The following is a 24,120-nucleotide window of genomic DNA, read 5'->3' on the forward strand; positions in this document are numbered from 1 at the left end:
TGCCCATGTCCCTGCCGGACTCCGCATAAATCCAATGTGTCGAGACGACTGATGGTAGAGTGATTTGCAATCACAAGTGCCGTTTACATGTTAATTATTGTTTTTGGGAGTGACCAGGTCACCTCTCGGGGAAGCACGGACGGCCTTTCGAAGGTTGCGCGTCTGCATCCCGTGGCCGCGACCAAGCGACATGCGCATAAGCAGTGCAGCAATGCGAGGCCCGCAGCCTTAAGCGCGGGGTCGCTTCGGGGCTGGGGGAGTGTCTGGTGCAGCTCTTACAGGCAAGGGGCGGTTCCAGAGACTGGGGAAGTCAGCAATTTGTGGGTCCGACCGCTGGAACTTTGAAAGAGAGGCGGAGGAACAAGCGGGAGTTCCCCGCCCCCGTTCCCCACGGTCCAATCCCTTCGGCTTCTTTTCTCAGCCGGCCCGCCCGTCCCCTAACCTGCTCGAACCCACTAAGCGCGAGGGCGGCCCGGTCTCTTTAAGGCCCTGCCGCGCCTGCGCCTTGAGCCTTCCTGACGCGGCCGGGCCGGACCCGGGAGGAGCCGGCGGCGAGCACAGTAGGGGTTGGGTGGTAGTTGAAACCGCGGCGGCGCGGGGGGAGTGGGTCAGCGTCTGAGGCGGCCCCGAGTTCCTGAGTGAGCGCGGCGCTCAAGAGGGGGCGCGGACGGCGGCCGGCGGAGCCGGGAGAGAGGCCGAGGCGCTGAGACGCGGCGGCGCGGCTGCCGGCTGGATGGGAAGTTAATGTTTACGGCGGAGTCCACCCAGCGTTTCCAAGGTGAGGGGCGCCGCGCCAGGCCGGGCGGGCCGCGAGCCCGGGTTCCGCGGGGCGCACAGCCGGGCCGAGGCGCGGCGAGTGGGGGCCGCCAACCAAACTTGCGGCGCGAGCGGGGCGGGCGCGCCCAGCCCCCCGGGGCCTAAGTTCCCTGTGGTCGCCGCGACCCTCCTGCCGTGGGCGCTAGGGAAGAAACTCTCCCGCGGGACTTCCAGTGGAGTCCCGGGGAAGTGGAGGGACTAGGCAGCTTCGGGAGCGCTTCCTCGTAAATTCTGTGGGGGAATACTGACTCTTCACCCCCGCCCTCGAGGCCAGGAGTCTGTTCCTTCTGGGTGACCTGATGGGGCGAGACCGTCCGCGCCTCTTGCAAAGTTGGCGTCTTTATTTGGCCTCTGGGATTCTGCGCAAGGCCGTGTCTCCAGGCAGGTGATGGGCGAGCCAGGTGTGCTAGATGACGCCCTAGGATGCACTTGGGGAGCGTTTGTAGCCATCACTGAATCACCTTATGACTAGCGGGGCAAGCCTCAAATTAACCACAGCATTTCCGGTAGGTTGGATTGTGGTGTTGGTGTTTGCTTTAGAGTTGCTGTGATTTCTTTGTGGCTTCATTTTTGTCTTTTGGGCTACACAGATCAACTCAGCTGGCATTCTCTCACCGAAGAGTTAACCAAAACTTTTGGAATGGCTTCTTCACTTTCCTATCTGTTGTTGTTAGAGGTGATTTCAAAAAGTAGCATTTTCTTGCAAAGATTTCTTTGGGTTACAGTGTAGAATAACAGACTCCTTTTATTGCTGAAAGAAATCCGGTGCTTCTTGAAGATCAAGAAAAGTTATCTGTTCATAGTTTTTACCTTTGTTCTGGGTTGAAATGTGTTAGCAGCTTTGTTTTGTTTTTTAAAAACATTTTATTAATAAACTTTCGGCTGTTTACCAGAAGCTCCTTTTCTATTCTAAAATGCTAGTGTTAATGTCTCTGAGAAATTTGTGTCAAAGAAATCTTAGAAAACTTATTGTAGTATAATATATTTTAAAAAGTGCACAATCTTGAGTATGCAGGTAAAGAATTTTTACTAAGTATACTATCACAGATCAAGAAACAGAACATTGCTAGGTTGAGGTTTATGTCTAGGAGTGGAACTCTTGGTTTATGAGGTATGTAAATGATAAAACTTTAGCATTAGATACAGTTGAACATTTTCCCAGTGTTCTCCCAATTATCAGGGAATGGTATTCCATTTACCTCATATCCTTGCTAATGCTTGTCAGTTTTAAAAATTTTTGCTATTTTGGTAAAAGTGTAGTAATATATGTGTGGTCTTATTTACATTTTTCTGATGATTGTGGTTGGGTATCTTTTGTTGGCCATTTATATGTCGTCTTTTGTGAAGTGCCTGTTAAGTCTCACTATTATTTTTTTAATTGGTCTGTAATTCTTTATTCTGGATATGAGGTGTGTGTGTGTGTGTGTGTGTGTGTGTGTATACACATCTGTCTTCATGAGTCCTTTCTGGACTTAATCTTTTTCCACCCTGTATGTTGCCTTTTCGCTCTTTTAATGGCCTTTTTTTGATGAATGGAAATTGTTATTTTTTTTCTTTTTTTCTTTTTTTTTTTTTGCGGTACACGGGCCTCTCACTGTTGTGGCCTCTCCCGTTGCGGAGCACAGGCTCTGGACGCACAGGCTCAGCGGCCATGGCTCACGGGCCCAGCCGCTCCGCGGCACGTGGGATCTTCCCCGACCTGGGCACGAACCCGTGTCCCCTGCATCGGCAGGCGGACTCTCAACCACTGCGCCACCAGGGAAGCCCGGAAATTGTTAATTTTAATGAAATATACTTAATCCTTCCCTTTATGATTACTGCTTTTTGTGCCCTATTTAAGAAATCTTTGCCTAGCCTAAGAATATGGAGATATTTCCCCATGTTACTGTACAGTTTTATTTTGTTTTACTTTTCGTATTTAAGATGTACAATTTACAGTAAATTCCAGATGGATTGTAGGGGTCCAGCTTCACTTTATACCATATGGGTATCTATTTGACCCAGCACCATTTACTGAATATACCATCGTTGCCCTTCTGCACTGTGTGACACTTTTTCATAAATCAGGTGACTGTATAAGTGTGGATCTGTTTCTGGACAATATTCTGTTTCATTGGTCTATTTGTTATCCTTGCACCAATATCACTATCAACTGATGTAACTTTATAATAAGCTCTGATATCTGTTGTTCGTGTGTATATATATATATATATATATATATATATTTTTTTTTTTTTTTTGGCTATGCTGGGTGTTAGTTTCCTCACGCGGGCTCCTCGCTGTGGGCTTCTCTCTAGGTGCGGCGCGTGGGTTTAGTTGCCCTGTGGCCATGTGGGATCTTAGTTCCCCCATCAGGGATCGAACCCGCATCCCCTGCATCGGAAGGTGGATTCTTAACCACTGGACCACCAGGGAAGTCCCTATGGTTGTTCCTATTTTGTTCTTTAAGATTGTCTGGGCAGTTCTTGGTTCTTAGAGTTTCCACATAAATTTCAGAATCTTGTCCATTGCTACAAATTTTGGAAATAGAGAATTGACATCTTAACAATATTGAATTTTCCAGTTTATGAACATGGTATATTTCTCCACTTATTTATGTCTTTTAAAATTTCTCTAATATTTTGTAGTTTTCTGTATAAAAGTCTTCCACATCTTTTTTTAAAATTATTTATTTATTTTTGGCTGCGTTGGGTCTTCATTGCTGCACATGGGCTTTCACTAGTTGCTGTGAGCAGGGGCTACTCTACATTGCGGTGTGCAGTCTTCTCATTGAGGTGGCTTCTCTTGTTGCGGAGCACAGGCGCTAGGCGTGCGGGCTCAGTAGTTGTGGCTCATGGGCTCTAGAGCGCAGGCTCAGTAGTTGTGGCGCACGGGCTTAGTTGCTCCGCAGCATGAGGGATCTTCCCGGACCACGGCTCGAACCCGTGTCCCCTGCATTGGCAGGCAGATTCTTAAGCACTGTGCCACCAGGGAAGTCCCACATCTTTTCTTATTTATTCTTAGGTATTTGATTTTTAAAATATTATTGTAAGTGATATTTTAAAACATTTGTGGCCAGTAAATGGGCGGTGGGGAGAGTGGCTCTGGGATTATTTTAAAACAAATCCCAGACGTCATTTCATCAATAAATCCTAAATCTTTAATGTCCCTTCAAGACCTAGTCCAAATTACACCTTGTATGCTCTAGTTTTCCAAGGTTTTAAAATCTCTTCTTGTATGTTATCTCCAGTGTCTGGGACCAATTAAAGATTTATAGAGTGTTTAACATGGAGTGTAACTGTGTTAGGCTCTGGGGATATGAAGCTGATTAAGATGCTGCCCCTGCCTTTAAGAAGTTGAGAGTCTAAGAGGAGTTGTAGAAATTCAGAAGACCTTTATCCTCCACTAGGAGAAGTGCTGTGATGAAAATTGGTTTGGCTGCATGCAAAAGGGGCATTTAAATCCAAGTGTGGGGCACGTACTGTGCCTGGCTCCCGGTGTTCTGAGAGCTGCACGGAGGAATTGGGCTGTGGGTGAGGGCTGCTATTACCGCGCATACTTCTGCTTTATTCCTTGGCTTTCAGCCTTGAGCCTCGCTCCACTCTTCTTGAGTCTGGAGTCTCTCCAAGTCACTGTTTCCAGAGAATAAATTTATGCGAGGATGTGAATAGTGGAGAAGGGAAACTGGAAGTCCATGTACAGACTTTACCAAACTTTAAACCACTAATCTGCTCTTCAGCCCCATACTTCTTCCCCACTGACTATATCCCTCGAGACTCTCAAGGGCTGAGCCTTCTGGGGCTCTGTGAGCAAGGCACATCAGCCCGTTGACCATATTCCCTTGTGCAGGCCTGTAGGTTTAGCTTCCCATCCTCTACTCAGTTACTTATTCCTCAGTTACTTACGGCACCTATGAAACAAGAAAAAGTCTCTTTTCTTGTTTCATAGATGCCATATCTCTCTTACCTACCTGAGATTGTTAAAGACAGTTTCTTTAAGCTTTGTTTTTCCTTGCATAGCTTGTTTCCTCCAAGTTACTTTTTTTCTGTTTGGTATAGTCTCAGCAGTAGAGGCCCTCTTAAGAGGTCTGATAATCCTCCTTGGTTGTTTGCTTGTGACTGAGGGACCAAATACATCAGGTAGCAGTACTTTTTAAAAATTTAAGTGTGATTGCACACAGTAAAATATATAGATTTTAAGTGTATAGTTTGATGATTTTGCTGTGTGTACACCTGTGTAATGAACACAAGGTAGAGAGCATAGTGAAACCCCTAGAAAATTCCTTCATATCCCTTCTATCTTCCCCACTCCTTGCCCAGAGGCAACCACTATTCTGATTTCTGTCTGCATAGATTAGCACCAGTATTTTCTAAAGTTGCCCAGGTGATTCCAGTGTGTGGTCAGGATTGAAATCATTGGTTTGGGTGGGCTGTTTGAGGCTCTCTCCAGTGTCTGTCTTTCCGTTTGGCCTGGTCAGATTTCCCAGAGAGTATCCCAGTTTTCTGCTTGGAGGCCAGAGGTCTAGTTGCCGGTGGTCTGGGAACTCAGGAAAAGAGGGCTGAGTAATGAGCCATAGAGCATTTAATATGAAGGGACATACAATTTGCCTCTTTTTGTTAGGATACCTTCATCTTCCACCATGTGTGATTTACCCTTTTTAGAGAATAAATCTCTGACCTGCTGCCTCATTGAGGTTGGGTCACTCAGCAACTCGGGAGAGGCATGGGCTCTAGGTTTCTAACTGTTCAAACAGCTTTCACCTGATCCTTTCTTTAGTCTCCCTTCCCCCTCTGTGTTCTGGCAGTTCCTGAACCCTTTGAGGATTCTGTAGCGCAAAGTGGGTTTGTTCTTAGTTGTCAGCACTGCTGTCTTATAATTTGTCTTTGACCAAATCAGTTATCACTCATCCATCTTTCCAGCTTCCAAAATTTTGTTGCTGTTGTTTCTTCCATTCTCTCAATCCTTATGGTTTGTGTCCTAAAAACAGAACAAAACAACAGCAACATTTTCTTTATCTTGTTTTAGAAGGGTTTCGTGAGGGAGCAAAATTAGATGTGTGGGTTCAGTCTGCAGTCTTAACGTGCAAGTCCCTCATCTGCTTTCCATTCATCATACAAAAATGTGCTGCCATCTGCCCACCACTGTTTTCTCCTCCCTGTGGGGTTGTAGCTGTTAAAATTTCTTTACTGTTATCTACATAGAATGTTAGGAGGGAGAGCACTTAAATGTTGGATCAAACTGTAATTTCTCTAGAAACCTCTAAATTCTTTTGAGAAGTTTACATTGTCCCAGAATCTTATAATCTCAGGATTGGAAATGATTTTAAAGATAAGCCAGCTTAGTGAGCTATTTGATACTTTCTGTAGTGGGAAACTCGCTACAAAGAGAGAAATGACTGGAGAAACAGAGTGGGCTGTGGATCTCTGCAGTGGGTCTGGAAATCAATATGTGCGTTAAACATTTAATATTGAAAGAACAAATAATAGATCTTGCATATTTGTAACACAGGAATTATCAAAAAGTCGTGGTGGTTTTGTTATTTTAATCAATAATTCTTAAATCCAGCTACTGTCATGGGTGGAAGGTAATACTTAGAATTTTTTTTGTTTTTGTTTTTTTTGTTTTTTGTTTTTTGTTTTTAGCTGAGTTCTCTGAATACTTATTACAACGGGTCATCAGCAGTAATAGGGGTACGGGAGAGAGATAGGAGGTGCATTTGCCTCTCAGGTAGATCTTGGGGGTCTGCCAGCCTGTGGGGGTGTCCTTCAGGCCCGCCTTCCACCAGATGTGCTTCAGGTCTCTCTTGAACTTGATTTGCTGCCGTTTCAGGCGTCCTTCCTTGACTTTCCGCAGTAGGTACTGGGTCCTCTTGACCAGCTTGCGGTACTTGCGATGATTCATCTTGTACTGGCAGATCTTGAGTGTGTTTTTGCACTGCATCTGGGGTGCATCCCAGACCTCCTTACCCTACTGCTCGACCCCTTCCCCCACCTGGCTGGGCGGACACTCAGAGTTGGGCTGGAGACACAGTCCCTGGGACCCCAGCGTCCAGTCTGGGCAGGAGGTAGCCAGCTCTCTAGGTCAGCCAGCTCTCCAGGGGGCTGATGGATATATTCCTGAACAGCAGCATCTCCTCAAGCTCCAGATGGACCTGTCTGCCAGGGAGGGAGGCAACGCCACTTGGGCCTGTTGGTTGCATGCTGTAGCGAGGCCTGCAGGCATGCCTGCCCAGCACCCCTGAGACAGGCCAGGACCCACTGCAGCCTACCCGGGAACAGCCCTGAGCAGCTGGGAAGTGAGGCGCACCAGGAACAAGGTCTGTGTGTGGCGGCGGCCCCAGGTGCTCAGTGGAGCCTCTGTGAGCCTCAGCTTCACCCCGAGGTGCCCACTGCGTGGATGGTGTGGATTCTCAGGTCCCAGGTCCCCAGCCCAGCCGGCCGCAGCCGCCTCCGCTGTCCCTGGAGCCCGCGGCCTCATGCTGACCCTACCCAGACACCGCTGGGAGACTGACCATTCTGCTGCCCAGTATTTTTTGTTTTGAGAAAAAGATTATATTCCAGAAAAAATTGAAAAGTATTGCTAAAGTTGTAGAAATCTTATCGTTAATGTAAACTGGTAAATTAATTAGAACCACCCATTAAAGCCTCTCTGTTAAGCTCCTCTGATAACTTTGCTATGCTTTGCACTCCTTTTTTCTTTAAAACACTAAGTATGTTTCCAAATGCTCTTTGAGATAAGAGTTTTTTATCATAAAGTTCATGATGAAATAAAATATTATTCTCAATATAATCTGTTTTTTCTTAGGCTAAATTTATAAAATTTTATGTGTTTACCTTTATATTGTGTCCATCCTTTTCTGTGTTACAGTATCCTTTTACATTTGAGATTTATGCTAGATAGTGAGTGGGTTTTTTTGTTTGTTATTTTCTGTAATGCCCTTGTTTAGCCCTTTGTTACTCTTCAAATTAATTTTGGACAAGTTACATAAAATATAAAAGTCTGCTTATCACTGCACACAGTTTTATATGTTTGCATATAAAATTCAAGCTATCAATTAAAGATAACATTGGCAGTTATTACTATCTGTTTTGGCGGTATGATAGTCCTTCCTCATTGGAAACATGTAGGTTAATTAATGTGTGTTTTGTGGCTAGAAGCTGTTGACTGTGGCCTCATATGTTTGCTCAGAAAGGGTCATCCAATTTCTCATAATTCTAAGTTGCCTGGTGTGTTTATTTGTTGCCATTCCCAGATGCTTATTACTGTCTCTGTACTTCATGAGAGCATTCTCTGCCTGTGCTGTTGGCAGTTTATTGTTTAAGTGGCCAGACAATGTGGGTTTAGTGCTTGTTAATTGTTCTTTGTACTAATCCAACTGCTCACAATTGTACTTTGAAAAATGTTCCCTAAAGCTGGTTAAACTGGCTATTATCTGGGTCTTCATTGTTGGTTTTGCTATTCATTGTCTTTTGGGTTCATGATTAGGGCTCTCTCCTTAAGGAACTGCTAGCTCCTGTGTTCTTGGAAGGAACCTTGATAGAGATAGGAGCAGAATGGTTTTATTATGGATCATTGCTCTTTTTGTTTTTCATAAGAAAGTGTAAGCACTGATAGGGAAGTGAAGATGGGGATTTTGTCTTACCTTTGAATTGGTATTCAAATGATTAGTTGCTGTATTTGGCCTGATACAGATCTTTTGCTATGTTAAAAATGAATCCAGCATTCTCATAAATTATGCTAGTAAGTTTGTTAGAACAATGTTAACAGATACTGGATAGGAACTTCCCTGGTGGTCCAGCGTTTAAGACTCTATGCTCCCAGTGCAGGGGCCTGGGTTTGATCCCTGGTCAGGAAACTAGATCCCACATGCCACAACTAAAGATCCCGCACATGGCAATGAAGATCCTGCGTGCTGCAGCTAAGACCTGGCGCAGCCAAATAAATAAATAAATAAATAAATATTAGAAAAAAAGATACTGGATAAAAGTTTCACTTGAATGAACCACTGTATAATATGATATTTGAATGAGATACATAAGAGAAAGAAGAAAAATTTAATATCTTCAAGTATACCAGAATCAGGATAGTTTAGAAGACTGAGCCAGAATTTGCTGGTGAGGAGGTAGACCTTGAAGTAAATTGAGAACGAATCTTAGGGAATAATCTCATGAAAAGTGTAATGCCTTTAAACATTTAATTTAAAATACATGTAAGAGAGGAGCACAAAGTTAAAGACTCAACTTGGCTGCTTTTTTGAAAATGTGGAGAAGCTTCTTTTCTGCTGCTGGATGAACAAGGTTATAAATGTTGTCAAGCATTTAACACACGAGATCAGAAAACTGAGTCAGTAAATGATCTAGAAATTTAATGAAGTTATGAACATTGTCAGTAAGTCAGTAAGAACCACCAAAGGTAACACATACATAGCATCTCCTATGTGTCAAGCATAATGATAGGTCCTGGGAAGACAACGGTGATCAATACTACATAGACAAAACTCTTTGCTTTCACAAAATTTATAAACCAGGGGAACACACAGTTGGTATAGTCTTGTTTCTTTACTTTTTTTTTTTTTTCTGGCCATGCTGTGCAGCTTGTGGGATCTAAGTTCCCTGACCAGGGATTGAACCTGGCTCTGGCAGTGAAAGCACTGAGTCCTAACCACTGGACCACCAGGGACCACTGCAGACCAGGGTAATTAAGTGATTAATTTGTCTTAAATCATGAGGTTTTTTTTTTTGTTTGTTTAAATTGAAGTATAATTGATTTTCAATGTGTCAGTTTCAGGTGTACAGAGAAGTGATTCAGTTATACTGAATCTATTCTTTTTCTTTATAGGTTATTACAAGATATTGAATATAGTCCCCTGTGCTCTACAGTAGGTCTTTATTGTTTATCTGTTTTATATACAGTAGTGTGTATCTGTTAATCCCAAACTCCTATTTATCACTCCCCCCCTTTCCTCTATGTCTGTGAGTCTGTTTCTGTTTTGTAAATAAGTTCATTTGTATCATTTTTTTGATTCCACATGTAAGTGATATTATATTTGTCTTTCCTTGTCTGATTTTACTTCACTTATTATGATTATCTCTAGGTCCATCCATGTTGCTGCAAGTTATTTTATTCTTTTTTAATGGCTAATATTCCTTTGTATGTGTGTATACCACATCTTTATCCATCCATTTGTCGATGGACATTTAGTTTGCTTCCATATCTTGGTTATTGTAAATAGTGCTGCTGTGAACATTGGGGTGCATGTATCTTTTCAAATTAGAGTTTTCGTCTTGTCTGAATATATGCCAGAAGTGGGATTGCTGGATCATATAATTCCTTTTTTTAAATTAAATTTTTATTTATTCATTTGGTTGTGCAGGGTCTTAGTTGCAGCTCGCTGGCTTCTTAGTTGTGGCTTGCCAGCTCCTTAGTTGTGGCATGCAAACTCTTATTTGTGGCATGCATATGGGATTTAGTTCCCTGACCAGGGATGGAACCTGGGCCCTCTGCATAGGGAGCATGAAGTCTTAACCTCTGTGCCACCACGGAAGTCCCTCATATGATAATTCTATTTCAGTTTTTTAAGGAACTTCCATACTGTTCTCCATAGTGGCTGTACCAATTTACATTCCCACCAACAGTATAGGAGTGTTCTCTTTTCTCCACACCCTCTCCAGCATGTTATTTGTAGACTTTTTGGTGATGGCCATTCTGACAGGTGTGAGGCTTTTTAAGTAATTAGTATGGAAAAATGCTGAGTGAAGTAAAAGTTTTAAATTTTAATATTTGCTTTAAAAAATTTTGAGGTAAAGATTACGTATAGTGAAATGAACTTAACTCTACAATTGAATGAATTTTGTCGAATGTGTACTCCTGTGTTAATCTCTCCCTCCCCAGTAATCCCACATGGTTCCTTTAGTCAGTTCCTGTTCTGCTATCTTTTACCACAGATTCGTTTTTCATGTTCTTGAACTTCACCTAATAGAATAGTAGAATTAGTGTGTATTCTTTTCTGGCTGGCTGCTTTTGTTCAACATAATGTTTTGAAATTCATCCATGTTAATGCTCCTTTCAGTAGTTCTTTTTAACTGGTGTATAGTAATAACATTGTATAACAATAACACAGTTTGTTTATCCCTTTTCCCATTAGGCTATTATGAAAGCTGTTATGAGCACATAGCTATTAGTCTTCTTATAGACATACATTTTCGTTTCTCTTGGATAAATAACTAGTGGTGGACTTACTGGTTCATAGAGCGGATGTATGTTTAACTTTAGAAGACATTGCCAAACAGTTTTCCCAAGGGAATATATCGTGTTACATTGCAACCAGCAGTCTGTGAAAGGTCTGCTTGAGTGACAAATCAGAATTGAGTTTCAGAAAGACTGTGCTGGTACAGTGGGGTATGAGACTTGAGATAGGGAACACACACAGTTAAGTAATACAATTGAAAATTGATGTATTCTTGTTCTAAGGAATTGATAGGGAGGGAGAGACTTACAGATTCTGGAGCTTGTGGTATGTGGGGTGAGGATAAGGCAGGGGTCAGGTGATCCCCATGCATCTGCCATAGGCTGTTGGATATTGGTGTGTCAGTCATTAACAGAGAGAATACAGTGGAGGAGTAGATTTTAGAGGGAAGAGGGAGAAGTAAATCTGTTATGTTTGTGAGTAGTAATAAAAGGAAGCAGCAAAAGGAAGTAGATTAAATAACTGTGTATAGTGAGGAGAAGACCCAGGATGGAATTGGAATTTTGGGGACCATTGACATATAAGAAATGAGCTGATGACGAGAAGTCTGCAAATGAGCAGAAGGAGTGAGTAGCCACCACAGAAGGGAAACCAGGGAAGTGATTTAACAAACTGAAAGAATAGAACTTTGAAAAAGGAAGGAGGGGCTTGAATGTTGTTAATGTGAGTAAAAAATAAGTGTAGCCTTTCTGGAGGTTAACTTTTTTTTATTATTTGACCCAATAGTTGCACTTTGTGGAATAACTTCTAGAGAAACAGACAAATGTGGAAAGGTATCACACACACATACACAGAGTATTATATAGTTTTCTATTGCTGCTGTAACAAATTAGTACAAACTTAGTGGCTTAAAACAAAAATATAGTCTCTTACAGTTATGGAGGCCAGAAGTCTCAAATGTTTCACTGGGCTAAAGTCAAGGTATTGACCCAGCTGGTTCCTGGGGTAGAATCTATTTCCTTGCCTTTTCCATGTATTCCTTGCATTGCATTCCTTGATCCCTTCCTCCATTTTCAAAGTCAACTGCATAGCATCTTCCGATGGGCCCAACCCAGATAGTTCAGGATAATCTCCTCATCACAAAATCCTTCCCTTAATCACCTCTGCCAAGTCCCTTTTACAATTTAAGGTAACATTCACAGGTTCTGTGTTTTATGATGTGCTCTTTAGGAGGCCATTAATTAGTCTACCACATAATACTAACAAGGACAGAAGATCAAAGTACATTAAATTAAATTCTCAAAAATGCATAGTATGATCTGATTTTTTTTTTTTTTTTTGATCTGATTTTTTTTTGGCTGCACCAGGCAGGGCATGCGGGATCTTAATTCCCTGACTGGGGATTGAACCTGTGCCCCCTGCAGTGGAAGCATGGAGTCTTAACTGCTGGACCACCAGGGAAGTCCCCAAGTATGATCTAATTTTTGTGAACTTAAAAAAAATACATATACCTGTATATTACCATATGTATAGAAATCTTAATATATACTGTACAGCTAACAGTGGCTGTCTTTGAGAGTGGGATTACAGAGTACTCAAACTTTTCCATTTTTTTCTGTGTTATTTCAATTCTTAACATGTATTTGCTAATCAGAAAAATAAAAAATAAATAACAGGAAAAGTACTGTATGGGTCACATGTTACAGAGAGGTCTGTAAGTAAGATAAGGACTATGAAGCATTTACTGGATTTAGCACAAAGAGGCTGTTGGTGAGTGACCTTGGTAAGTGTGGTTTTAGTAAAATGGTATGGTAGAAGCCACATTGCAGTGAAAAAGTGGGAGGTGAAGAAGGGAAGAATGAAAGCTAAAGCTATCTGTCCAGTTGCTTAGCTATGGGGGAGGGACGATACTGTGAGACAGGGGGTACTTAGTGGGGTGTAAGGTCCAGCGAGAGCGCTAAATATGGCAGAGCAGCCTGTTTAAAAGTTGAGAGCAGAAACTGGGAAGAAGAGAGAGACCACCTGAGTTCCAGGATAATTCACAGAGCACGAGGCCTGTCTTCTGACTTCAGACAGAAGACCCACTTACCTGTGGCAGGTGAGACTAGAGAGGTGTGGATATGGGCAGTAGTTAAGTTTATAACATTTTCGTTTTCCTTAATATTATCAGATTAAAAAAAAAACACAAACTCTTGTAGTCCTAAATGCTTCTTTGGCATTTTGTTAAAGTCCAAAGTTATTGTGTACCTGTGTTAATTTAGTCTTGCTAATGTACTCTCATTTTGTTGGTTTCTGATTATTCCTGTAGCCTCATGGTATATGAGTATATGAGGTTCAGGGAATGAGACCTTAGTTTTCTAGTGCAACGTTTTGAGGACTCCTCCCCCCCTGTTATTATTGAAACTAATCATTGCATAAAAATCTGCTTATATGAGTTTATCAATTTTCTCTTGACTCTACAGTGTCACAACAGGAAAACATTAGAGGTACCATTCACTCCAACCTTTTTTTAAGTTCCTGACAAGGAAACAAGGTTTAAAAAATTTAAATAACTTGTGAAGGCCTTACGCACCTTGTCAAAAGAACATGGTACTTTACCTTGCTGAGATGCTGAGGACCTTTCAAAAAATTATTATTTCATTGATACTATATTTCTGCCAGGATTTCCTGAGTTTTCATGTGTCCTTCTATCCAATTCCAATTAACATACATTTTCCACCTCTTAATTTCATCACTCTTCTTTCACCAGTATCAGTGTAATTAAATTAATTAAAATGACAATTTAAAATACAGTTTTTAAGGCCTTGCCATGATCTGTGCATTATTTACCTATTTGGAGAATTATGTTGAAGATTCCTATTGACATTTTAGGATTTTTCAGAACTGTGGCAGTTCATTTTGTTTGTTTGTTTTTGTTTTTGCGGTACGCGGGCCTCTCACTCTTGTGGCCTCTCCCGTTGCGGAGCACAGGCTCCGGACGCGCAGGCTCAGCGGCCATGGCTCACGGGCCCAGCCGCTCCGCGGCATGTGGGATCTTTCCGGACCGGGGCACGAACCCGTGTCCCCTGCATCGGCAGGCGGACTCTCAACCACTGTGCCACCAGGGAAGCCTGGCAGTTCATTTTTATTTCACACTGGGTATGGGGTGATGGTGCTTAACACACTTCTTGACACAGTGCTTGATGTATTGTGTATATTAAATAAAAAATTTGCATAATATGTGATATATTTTAAGAGGTACTTGTTCAGAATTTGTGCTTTTTTTGGACTAGATTAAGACCTAAGGAAACAGGTATTTTAGTACTCTTGCTGCTTCCAGGAAAAAAATTGTGTAGATATGCCTTTTTTTTTTTTTTTTTTAAAACAATTTTGTCTTTGTAACAGTGGAAGGTTGAGGTCAGGGGACAGGCTTATTAGCTCATTATTCATGAACTTGAACACCTTGGCTATAGCAATTTTAGGTGCAGCTCAAATTATCAAATTTTTAAATAAATTTATTTGTTTATTTACTTATTTTTGGCTGTGTTGGGTCTTCGTTGCTGCATGGGGGCTTTCTTTAGTTGCGGCGAGCGGGGGCTACTCTTCGTTGTGGTGTGCGGGTTTCTCATTGCAGTGGCTTCTCCTGTGGTGGAGCACGTGCTATAGGCGTGCGGGCTTCAGTAGTTGTGGCTCTTGGGCTCAAGAGCGCAGACTCAGTAGTTGTGGCGCACGGGCTTAGTTGCTCCGCGGCATGTAGGATCTTCCTGGACCAGGGATCGAACCCGTGTCCCCTGCATTGGCAGGTAGATTCTTAACCACTGCGTCACCAGGGAAGTCCTTCATTTTCAAATATAATTTTCATCTCATTATTTTAGTTAATTGAATTGCTTAAGTAGGTAATCAGATTGGTTTTGGGCAGGTCCTATCTGTCTGTCAAAATCCTTAGAGTCATGACATGTTCTGACGTTCTGTGTTTTTACTTTTGTGTTCTTCTGTTTTAGCTCACCTTCCTATCAATGATTCATACTTATCAGGATGTTTTTGTTTTAGGGCTGAATGTTTAGTATCCTGGTTCCATTGTTTATTAGCTAATGGATTCTTGGGCAAGTTGTTTAACCTCTATAAACTTCAGTAAAATCTGTCTCAGGATTATTGTGAGGATTAAATAAGATAATGAATATAAGTGTTGTCGAAGTGCCTGGTACATAGTAAAACTTACAGTAGATGATGGTGGTAGCAGCCGCAATAGTATATCACTGTGTACAAAGTTTTCCTTTTCTTTCTTTTTTTTTTTTTAAATTAAAGTGTAGTTGATTTACAATGTTGTGTTAGTTGCAAGTTTTCCTTTTCTGAAATTTTGTTCTAGAGGTAGGAAGGATCAGAGAGAGATGAATATATGCTGTATGCCTATAGAAAATAAATTAACTCAGAGAAATTTGTTATATAGACATCTAAAGGAAGAAGACTTGTCAGCAGTGTTACCCTTATTTCCTGTTTTTTTCCCTTTCAGTGTAATTCCTGTTTGCTGTTTTTTCTATTCCTGTTGAAGCCAGTGCTCTGTATCTTTCTCTTCTTCCATCTGACAACTGTTAACTTAAAAAGTGAAAGACAGGGCTTCCCTGGTGGCGCAGTGGTTGAGAGTGGTTGAGTGGCAGGCGGCACGGGTTCATGCCCTGGTCCAGGAGGATCCCACATGCCGCAGAGCGGCTAGGCCCGTGAACCATGGCCGCCGAGCCTGCGCGTCCAGAGCCTGTGCTCCGCAACGGGAGAGGCCACAACAGTGAGAGGCCTGCGTACCGGAAAAAAAAGAAAAAAAAAGTGAAAGACATAATTTGCAGTTCTTCTTTGAGGATATTTATAGACTGTATTTTAAAATCTGCACTCCATATTTATTGATAATACTCAAAACATGGAAGACACTGCTATTTATATAATAATGTTGTTTATTCCCATGTTTGCAGAGTTGGAATAACACTTCCTTATAACCTGCTTAAAAGATTGAAGATAGATATTATATTTGCCCCAAGCTTAAATCCTACTGGGACAACGTTGAGTATAAATAAATTTTTTTTTTTTGCTTTCTACATGTTTATTCAGTTGTATACCAAGATTTTTATGGGTTCAAAATTTCCAACACCTTGAAGAATGTTGAAGTAACGGTGCGTACAGATAATTACTTTTTATATTTATATTGGCATAGACCATTTTGAAATTTGATCATATATTTTAGATATACTTCTAAGTTTGATACGTTTGCTATTTATTTTGGAAGCAAATAAGAAAAGATCTCTCTGGACCCATTTGGCATTACAAACACTTAGGCAAATAGCCACTAAAAAAGTATGATGCTGTAAGTTGGTGAGTTTTCTGGGCTTGTAATCGTGTGTAATCAGTCAGAGTTGTAGTTTAAATAATGGTCCCAGAGATACAATTTCCTGTCGCTCATCTACTGGCCAATTTCCCCATAAATTTATGGGTTCGTATAAAACTTCCTGTGAAACTTGAGATGCTCCTAATAATCTGTTTCAGACTAAGTATAAATAGTTAAAAAAACATGATGTAGTTGGAAGAACTCAGATACCTATAGAATTATCCATCTATTTTTTTCAGCCAACTTTTGTTGTTGAGTTTCTAGAATACACTGGGCTCTGTGCTAGGCATTAAGGAGGGCAAAGTAATACCTTCTCTTTGGTCAAAACAAAAAGAAGATGCTGTTTCAGGCTATAACTCTGCTCCCTTCTCAGTATTGCTCCTAACCTGCAATCCTGACCTTAGTAATGATTTGTTAATATGTTACTTAAGCATTGTTGCTTTCTCCCTTTTATTTCCTTCTTGTATATTTTTCAGATTAGAACATATGAAGTCTGTCATGATGAAGGACTCCAAAATTTGGAAAAATCAGAAGTATAAATAATTTAAAAACCATAAAGTTGGGACTTCCCCGGCAGTCCGGTGGTTAAGACTCTGTGCTTCCACTGCAGGGGGCGCGGGTTTGATCCCTGGTGGGGGAACCAAGATCCCACATGCTGCGTGGAAAACCCATGAAGTTAATGTCTTATATTCTGTTCTATTGTGGTAATTACTGTTGGCAGCTTCTGTTGCTGTTTTTTTTTTATAGTCCTTTTCTGGCTTTCCAGCCAGAGCAAACTATTAAAAGTCTATTTGGCATTTGTATGCCGGTGTTCATAGCAGCATTATTCACAGCCAAAAGTTGGAAACAACCCAAAATGTCCATCAACAGATGAATGGATAAACATCAGATGAGTAGAGTTCTTCCTTCCTTCTTTTTTTCCTTTCTGTCTTCCAGCCTTAAATATACCAAGTTTTTCATGGGCTCAGAGTTTCTAGCACCTTGAAGAATGTGAGAAGTATATGTATATAATAGAATCTTATTTAGCCATAAAAAGGAATGAAGTTCTGATACATGGTGCAGTGTGGATGAACATTGAAAACATTATGCTGAATGAAATAAGCCATGACACTAAAAGACAAATATTGTATGTATGATTCTACTTATAAATCTAGAATAGGTAAATTCATAAAAATCAGAAAGTAGTTTAGAGGTTACCTGAGGCTGTGGAGAAAGGAATGGATACAAAGTTTCTGTTTGGGGTGATGAAAATGTTTTGGAAATAGACAGTGGTGATGGTTGTACATCACTGTGAATGTAATTAATTCCAACGAATTGTACACTTAAAAATTGTTACAATGGCATGTTTTTATGTTCTATATATTTTACCCCAATTAGGAAACAGGCTGTTTGGAACCTGCAAGAGGCTTGTGGCTAGTTCACAGTTTTACTTCTAAGTGAGGCTGAGGTCTTGCTCATTCATGCTTCCCTTGTTCATGCTCCATTGTTTTTGAAAAAAAAAGACCAGCACTGATTGAGTGGTGTTTCTGGATGATTCATTTATCTTCATGATTTTCTTTTTTCTTTCCTTTTTTCCATAAATATGGATCACTTATAAGGAAAATATCCATAAATAAGACTTATTTTAAGAACAAAATCAGGGGACTTCCCTGGTGGCACAGTGGTTAAGGATCCTCCTGCCAGTGCAGGGGACACAGGTTCGATCCGTGGTCTGGGAAGATCCCACATGGCATGGAGCAACTAAGCCCGTGCGCCACAACTACTGAGCCTGCACTCCAGAACCTGTGAACCACAACTACTGAAGCCCGCGCGCCTAGAGCCTGTGCTCCGCCACAAGAGAAGCCACTGCAATGAGAAGCATGTGCACTGCTACGAAGAGTAGCCCCTGCTTGCCACAACTAGAGAAAGCCTGCATGCAGCAGCGAAGACCCAATGCAGCCAATAAATAAATAAATAAATGAATGAATAAATAAATAAAAACAAAATCAAGTCAGAAAATATTTATCTTCTTTGGCTTACTATATAGTATTCTTTTCTTTCTCTTATCCTTTATCTCTTCTTGATCATCTTTCACTTCTTTTGCATGTATGTATCATTCCTTAATTTTACAGTTTTTAATATAACCAAATTGGAGATAATTGGAAAAAGAAGGGATTCTTCTCATCCCCACATTCACTACTATAACACTGAGTTTCTTGGTTTTTAATTTTAATGTATTTTTTTCTATTCTCTTCTTGCTTATATCTTTGTTCTAATAAGAATTTATATATAATTTGAGTTTTTTTCATTTTTTGCTGCATTAGCCTTCTGCATGTGGTCTGCCTTATTATCCTCCTAACCATCTTTTTAAAACAAAGTTACAACTTCCAGTTTCTAGTCCAACATGGAAGTTGCCACTTCCTGTTAACAACAGGTAAAAAAGCTGAACAAACTGAAAAATCAACAGTTCTTAGATTCAGCAGGGAGGTGAGGTCACAGGACAAAGCACCGCCCCCTGAATTGGAAAGACAGACGGCAGATACAGAGAATTACAACTTAGTGGAGAGAAACCTGTGAGTTGAAACCGCTGTGGGAACCAGTGGTAGGGAAGGGAAACCTGAACTACTGATGAATTGCTGCAGGCTCAGTGTGGACAAGTCTGAGAGATGAAAACTCCAGGGGGACCCAGTCATTGGGTGCCCGCACACTTCTGTGAATTTTACCTCCAGGAACTTGGCCACGTTCTCATAATGAATATCAGAGAAAAATCCCCTCTTGCGTCCAGCTGTGGGAAGGAAAAGGAAGTATTTTGAAATACTCCAGAGTATTCTGTTCTTAACAAGGTCTGCCCTTAGGAGAAACTACTTAACCAGAGCCTCACCTGCTGGGGTTTGATCAGAGCCTGGGGGAACTGACCTGGGGGAAATAAGCAATTCTGGCCTAGTATAGCCATTTTGTGCCACAGGAGGGGAGTGGAGTGATGGGAGAGGCTGATGACTGAGAAGCACATGTAAAGTTCAGAGTTTAGAGATATAGGCTCACTGAAAGACTAAGATCTAATCATAGGACTATAAAATGCTTCCCTGCCCTCCATACCACATTATTAAAGGCCTATTTACAGTAGTTCCTTTACACAGTACATCATAACTGACTATCAAAAAAAAATTACAAGACATACTCAAAGACAAAAAACAGTTTGAAGAGAGAGTGCAAGCATCAGAACCAGACACAGATATGGTAGGGATGTTGGAATTATCGGACAAAAGAAGAATTTTATTTATTTATTTATTTTTTGCGGTATGCAGGCCTCTCACTGTTGTGGCCTCTTCCCTTGCAGAGCACAGGCTCCAGACACGCAAGCTCAGCGGCCATGGCTCACGGGCCCAGCCGCTCCGCCGCATGTGGGATCTTCCCGGACTGGGGCACGACCCTGTGTCCCCTGCATCGGCAGGCAGGCTCTCAACCACTGCGCCACCAGGGAAGCCCCAAAAGAAGAATTTAAAGCAATTATGATTAAGATGCTAAGGGCTCTAATGGATAAAATAGGTAGCTGACAAGAACAGATGGGCAATGTTAGTAGAGGGTGGAAATTCTAAGAAAGAGCCAAAAAGAAATGCTAGAGATCAAAAACATTGTAACAGAAATGAAGAATGCCTTTGGTTGGGCTTATTAGTAGACTGGATATGCCTCAGGAAAGAATCTCTGAGCTTAAGAATAGCTAGATAGAAACCACCAAAACTGAAAGGCAAAGAGGAAAAAACGCTGAAAAAACAGAACAGAATATCCAAAAACTGTGGGACTACAAAAGGTGTAATACATGAGTAATGGGAATTCCAGAAGGAGAAGAAAGAAAAGAACAGAAGAAATAGTTGAAACATTAATGACTGAGAATTGCCCCAAATTAATATCAGATACCAAATCATAGATCCAGGAGGCTCAGAGAGAACCAAGCAGGGTAAGTGCCCAAAAGACTGCACCTAAGCACACCATTTTCAAACTACAGAAAATCAAAGATTAAAAAAAAAAAACCCTGAAAGAAGCCAGAGGGAAATAACACCTTACCTATAGAGAAGCAATTATAAGAGTTACACCCAACTTCTCAGAAGCCATGTGAGCAAGAAGAGAGTAGAGTGAAATACCTCAAGTGCTGAGAAGAGGAAAAAACACCAGCCTAGAAATCTGTGCCTTGCAGTATTATCCTTCAAAAGTGAGGGAGAAATAAAGACTTTCTCAGTCAAACAAAAATTAAGAGAATTTGTTGCCAGTAGACCTGCCTTGCAAGAAAAGTTAAAATAAATTCTTTAGAGAGAAGGGACGTAATATAGGTCAGAAACTCATACCTTACTTCCTTACGTAAAGTAAGGAAGAGTAAGGAAATGGGAAAAAGGAATAAGTGATGGTAAAATAAAAACTTTAGTTTTTTTGTTCTCATTGATCTAGTAGATAAGTTTGTTCAAGATAGTAATGTCAACTGTGATTTCATTATGTATACTTATGTATATATGTGTGCTATGCATAAGTTCAATGAATAACACCAGTGAAACAAGGGCACGGGGGGAGGATATATGATTATTTTGTTACTATAAGGTACTTACACTACCCATGAAGTGGTGTAGTGTTATTTGAAAGTGGAATTGGATTACCTGTAATTGTATATTGCAGACTCTAAGGCAACCACGAGGGAAAGTGTAAAAAAAAAGTATAACCAATATATAAGAAAGGAGAGAAAATAGAATCATATAAAATCTCTTAAAACCATGGAAGGCAGAAAAAGAGTGGAAGACAAAAATAGGAACGAAGAACAAGGAAGGGCAACAAATAGGAAACAGTGACAAATTTGGTAGATGTTAGTCCAGCTATGTTAGTAGTCACTTTGAACATCAGTGGTCTAAATGCACAAATTAAAAGACAAAGACTGGTAGAGTGGATCAAACAACAAGATTCAACTATGTTGTCTACAGGAAATCCCCTTAAAACATAAAGACACATATAGATAGGGAATTAAGAGGTACAGACTACTATGTGTACAGTAAATAAGCTACAGGGATATATTATACAGCACAGTGGATGACTACAGCCAATATTTTATAATAACTAAGTGGAGTATAACCTTTAAAAATTGTGAATCACTGTTGTATACCTGGAACTCATATAATACTGTAAATCAACTATACCTCAATTAAAAAAACATGGATTAAAAGTAAATGGATGGAGTGGACTTCCCTGGTGGCACAGTGGTTAAGAATCTGCCTGCCAATGCAGGGGACACGGGTTCGAGCCCTGGTCCAGGAAGATCCCACATGCCGTGGAGCAACTAAGCCTGTGCACCACAACTACTGAGTCTGCACTCTAGAACCCTCGAGCCACAACTACTGAAGCCTGCGCACCTAGAGCCCGTGCTCCGCAACAAGAGAAGCCACCGCAATGAGAAGCCCGTGCACCACAACGAAGAGTAGCCCCCACTCGCTGCAACTAGAGAAAGCCCGCGCCCGGCAACGAAAACCCAACGCCAAAAAAAAAAAACAAAAAAAAAAGTAAATGGATGGAGAAATATATAAAAGGTACAACATTGCTAACACTAATTAAAGCAGGAATAGCTATATTAATTTCAGACAGCAGATTTCAGACCAAGAAATATTTTCAGGGATAAAGAGCGAGGGGAATTACATAACGATAGAGGGATCAGTTCGTTAAGAAGACATACCAATCCTTAATATGTATGCACCTAAAACAGGGCATCAGACTATGTGAGGCAGAAACTGATAGAATGCAGGGAGAAGTAGATGAATCCATTATCACAGCTGGAGACTTTAATACCCCTCTGTCAGAAATGGACACATTCAGCAGACAGGACACAATTGAACTCAACAGCACCATCAATCAACTAAATAGAATGGACATCTTAGACTACTTCATCCAACACCAGAGTGCATAGTCTACCGAAGGTCACATGGAACATTCATCAAGACAGACTACATTCTGCATTCTAGATCATAAAACCAATTTTTTTCTTTATTGTTTTTTTGGCTGCGTTGGGTCTTTGTTGCTGCGTGTGGGCTTCCTCTAGTTGTGGCAAGCGGGGGCTACTCTTTGTTGTGGTGCGTGGACTTCTCAATGCGGTGGCTTCTCTTGTTGCTGAGCACGGGCTCTAGGTGTGTGGGCTTCAGTAGTTGCAGCATGCAGGCTCAGTAGTTGCATCACGTGGGCCCTAGAGTGCAGGTTTCAGTAGTTGTGGTGCGTGGGCTCAGTAGTGGTGAGCAGGCTCTAGGGTGCATGGGCTTCAGTAGTTGTGGTGTGCAGGCTTAGTAGTTCTGGCTCACAGGCTCTAGAGTGCAGGCTCAGTAGTTGTGGCACACGGGCTTAGTTGCTCTGTGGCATGTGGGATCTTCCTGGACCAGGGTTCGAACCCGTGTCCCCTGCATTGGCAGGCGAATTCTTAACCACTGCGTCGCCACGGAAGTCCCCAATTTCTTAAAAGACATGATCTGCCCAAACTCACACAAGAATAGACAATTTCTTTTTTATTATTATTTATCATTTTTTACTTTTTTGGCCGTGCCACGCGGCATGCGGGATCTTAGTTTAGTTCTCTGACCAGGGATTGAACCCGTGCCCCCTGCAGTGGAAGCACGGAGTCTTAACCACCGGACTGCCATGGAAGTCCCAAGAATAGACAATTTCTATGAAAGAAATTGAATCGATAATTAATAACTTTCCAGAACAGAAAGCACTAGGCCCAGACAGGTTCACTGGTGAATTCTACCAAACTCAGTATTTTAAGAAGGTCAGCTCTTCCCAACTTGATCTGTAGATTCAGTGCAATCCCAATCAAAATCCCAGCAAATTATCTTGTTGATATTGACAGACTGATTCTAAAATTTATAGGGAGAGGCAAAAGATCCAGAATAGTCAACACTGCTGAAGAAGGAGAAGAAAGCTGGAAGACTAACACTACTCAACTTCAAGATATACTATAAAGCTACAGCAATCAAGACAGTATGGTGGAGGGGGGAGGGATAAATTGGGAGATTGGGATTGACATATACACTCTACTATACATAAAATAGATAACTAATAAGGACCTACCGTATAGCACAGGGAACTCTACTCAGTACTCTGTAGTGACCTTATATGGGTAAAGAATCTAAAAAAGAGTGGATATATGTGTGTGTATAACTGATTCACTTTGCTCTACAGCAGAAACTGACACACATTATAAATCAACTATACTCCAATAAAAATTTTAAAAATTTGTTTTTTCTAAAGGGAGAAAGGAAGGAGGTGATGGGGTTGTACAGACAAACTCTAAATGATGACTGGGGGGAGAAAAAAAAGACAGTATGATGGATAAACAACAAGGTCCTACTGTATAGCCCAGGAAATTATATTCAATATCCTGTGATAAACCATAATGGAAAAGAATATGAAAAAGAGTATATATCAATATGTATGATTGAATCATTTTGCTGTATAGGAGAAATTAACACAACATTGTAAATCAACTATAGTTCAATTAAAAAAAGTATGATATTGATTAAAGAATAGATATATAGCTCAATGGAATGAAATAGAGAGCCCAGAAGTAGTCACACATAAATATAGTCAACGATTTTTGACAAGGGAACAAAGGCAATACAATGGAGAAAAGATAGTCATTTCAACAAAAGGTGTTGGAGCAACTAGGCATCCACATGCAAAAAATAAATAAATAAAAAAGACCTAGGTACAGACCTTACATCCTTCACAAAAATTAATTCAACATGGATCACAGACCTAAATGTAAAAGGCAAAACTATAAAACTCCTAGAGG

At 41.1% G+C, this 24,120-nt stretch overlaps 1 protein-coding gene and 1 pseudogene across 2 annotated transcripts in view; one reads left to right on the top strand and one right to left on the bottom strand.

Moving 5' to 3' along the window:
• Positions 1-262: 262 nt before the first annotated feature.
• EVI5 (ecotropic viral integration site 5) overlaps positions 263-24,120 on the top strand; it is a 205,719-nt gene continuing 181,861 nt past the window's right edge. The window contains exon 1 of one of the 2 annotated variants that reach the window (XM_022553275.2): positions 263-778. The gene's annotated coding sequence lies outside the window, so the exon portion shown is untranslated. The remainder of the gene's footprint in view (positions 779-24,120) is intronic. The other variant, XM_022553278.2, reaches the window with a different exon arrangement.
• LOC115801814 (small ribosomal subunit protein bS22, mitochondrial pseudogene) lies at positions 6,191-8,060 on the bottom strand (annotated as a pseudogene).

Source organism: Delphinapterus leucas, chromosome 1, assembly GCF_059928025.1.
Source record: "Delphinapterus leucas isolate spDelLeu-1000000601 "Yukka" chromosome 1, BTC_Dleu_Yukka2, whole genome shotgun sequence".
NCBI classification, from domain to species: domain Eukaryota; kingdom Metazoa; phylum Chordata; class Mammalia; order Artiodactyla; family Monodontidae; genus Delphinapterus; species Delphinapterus leucas.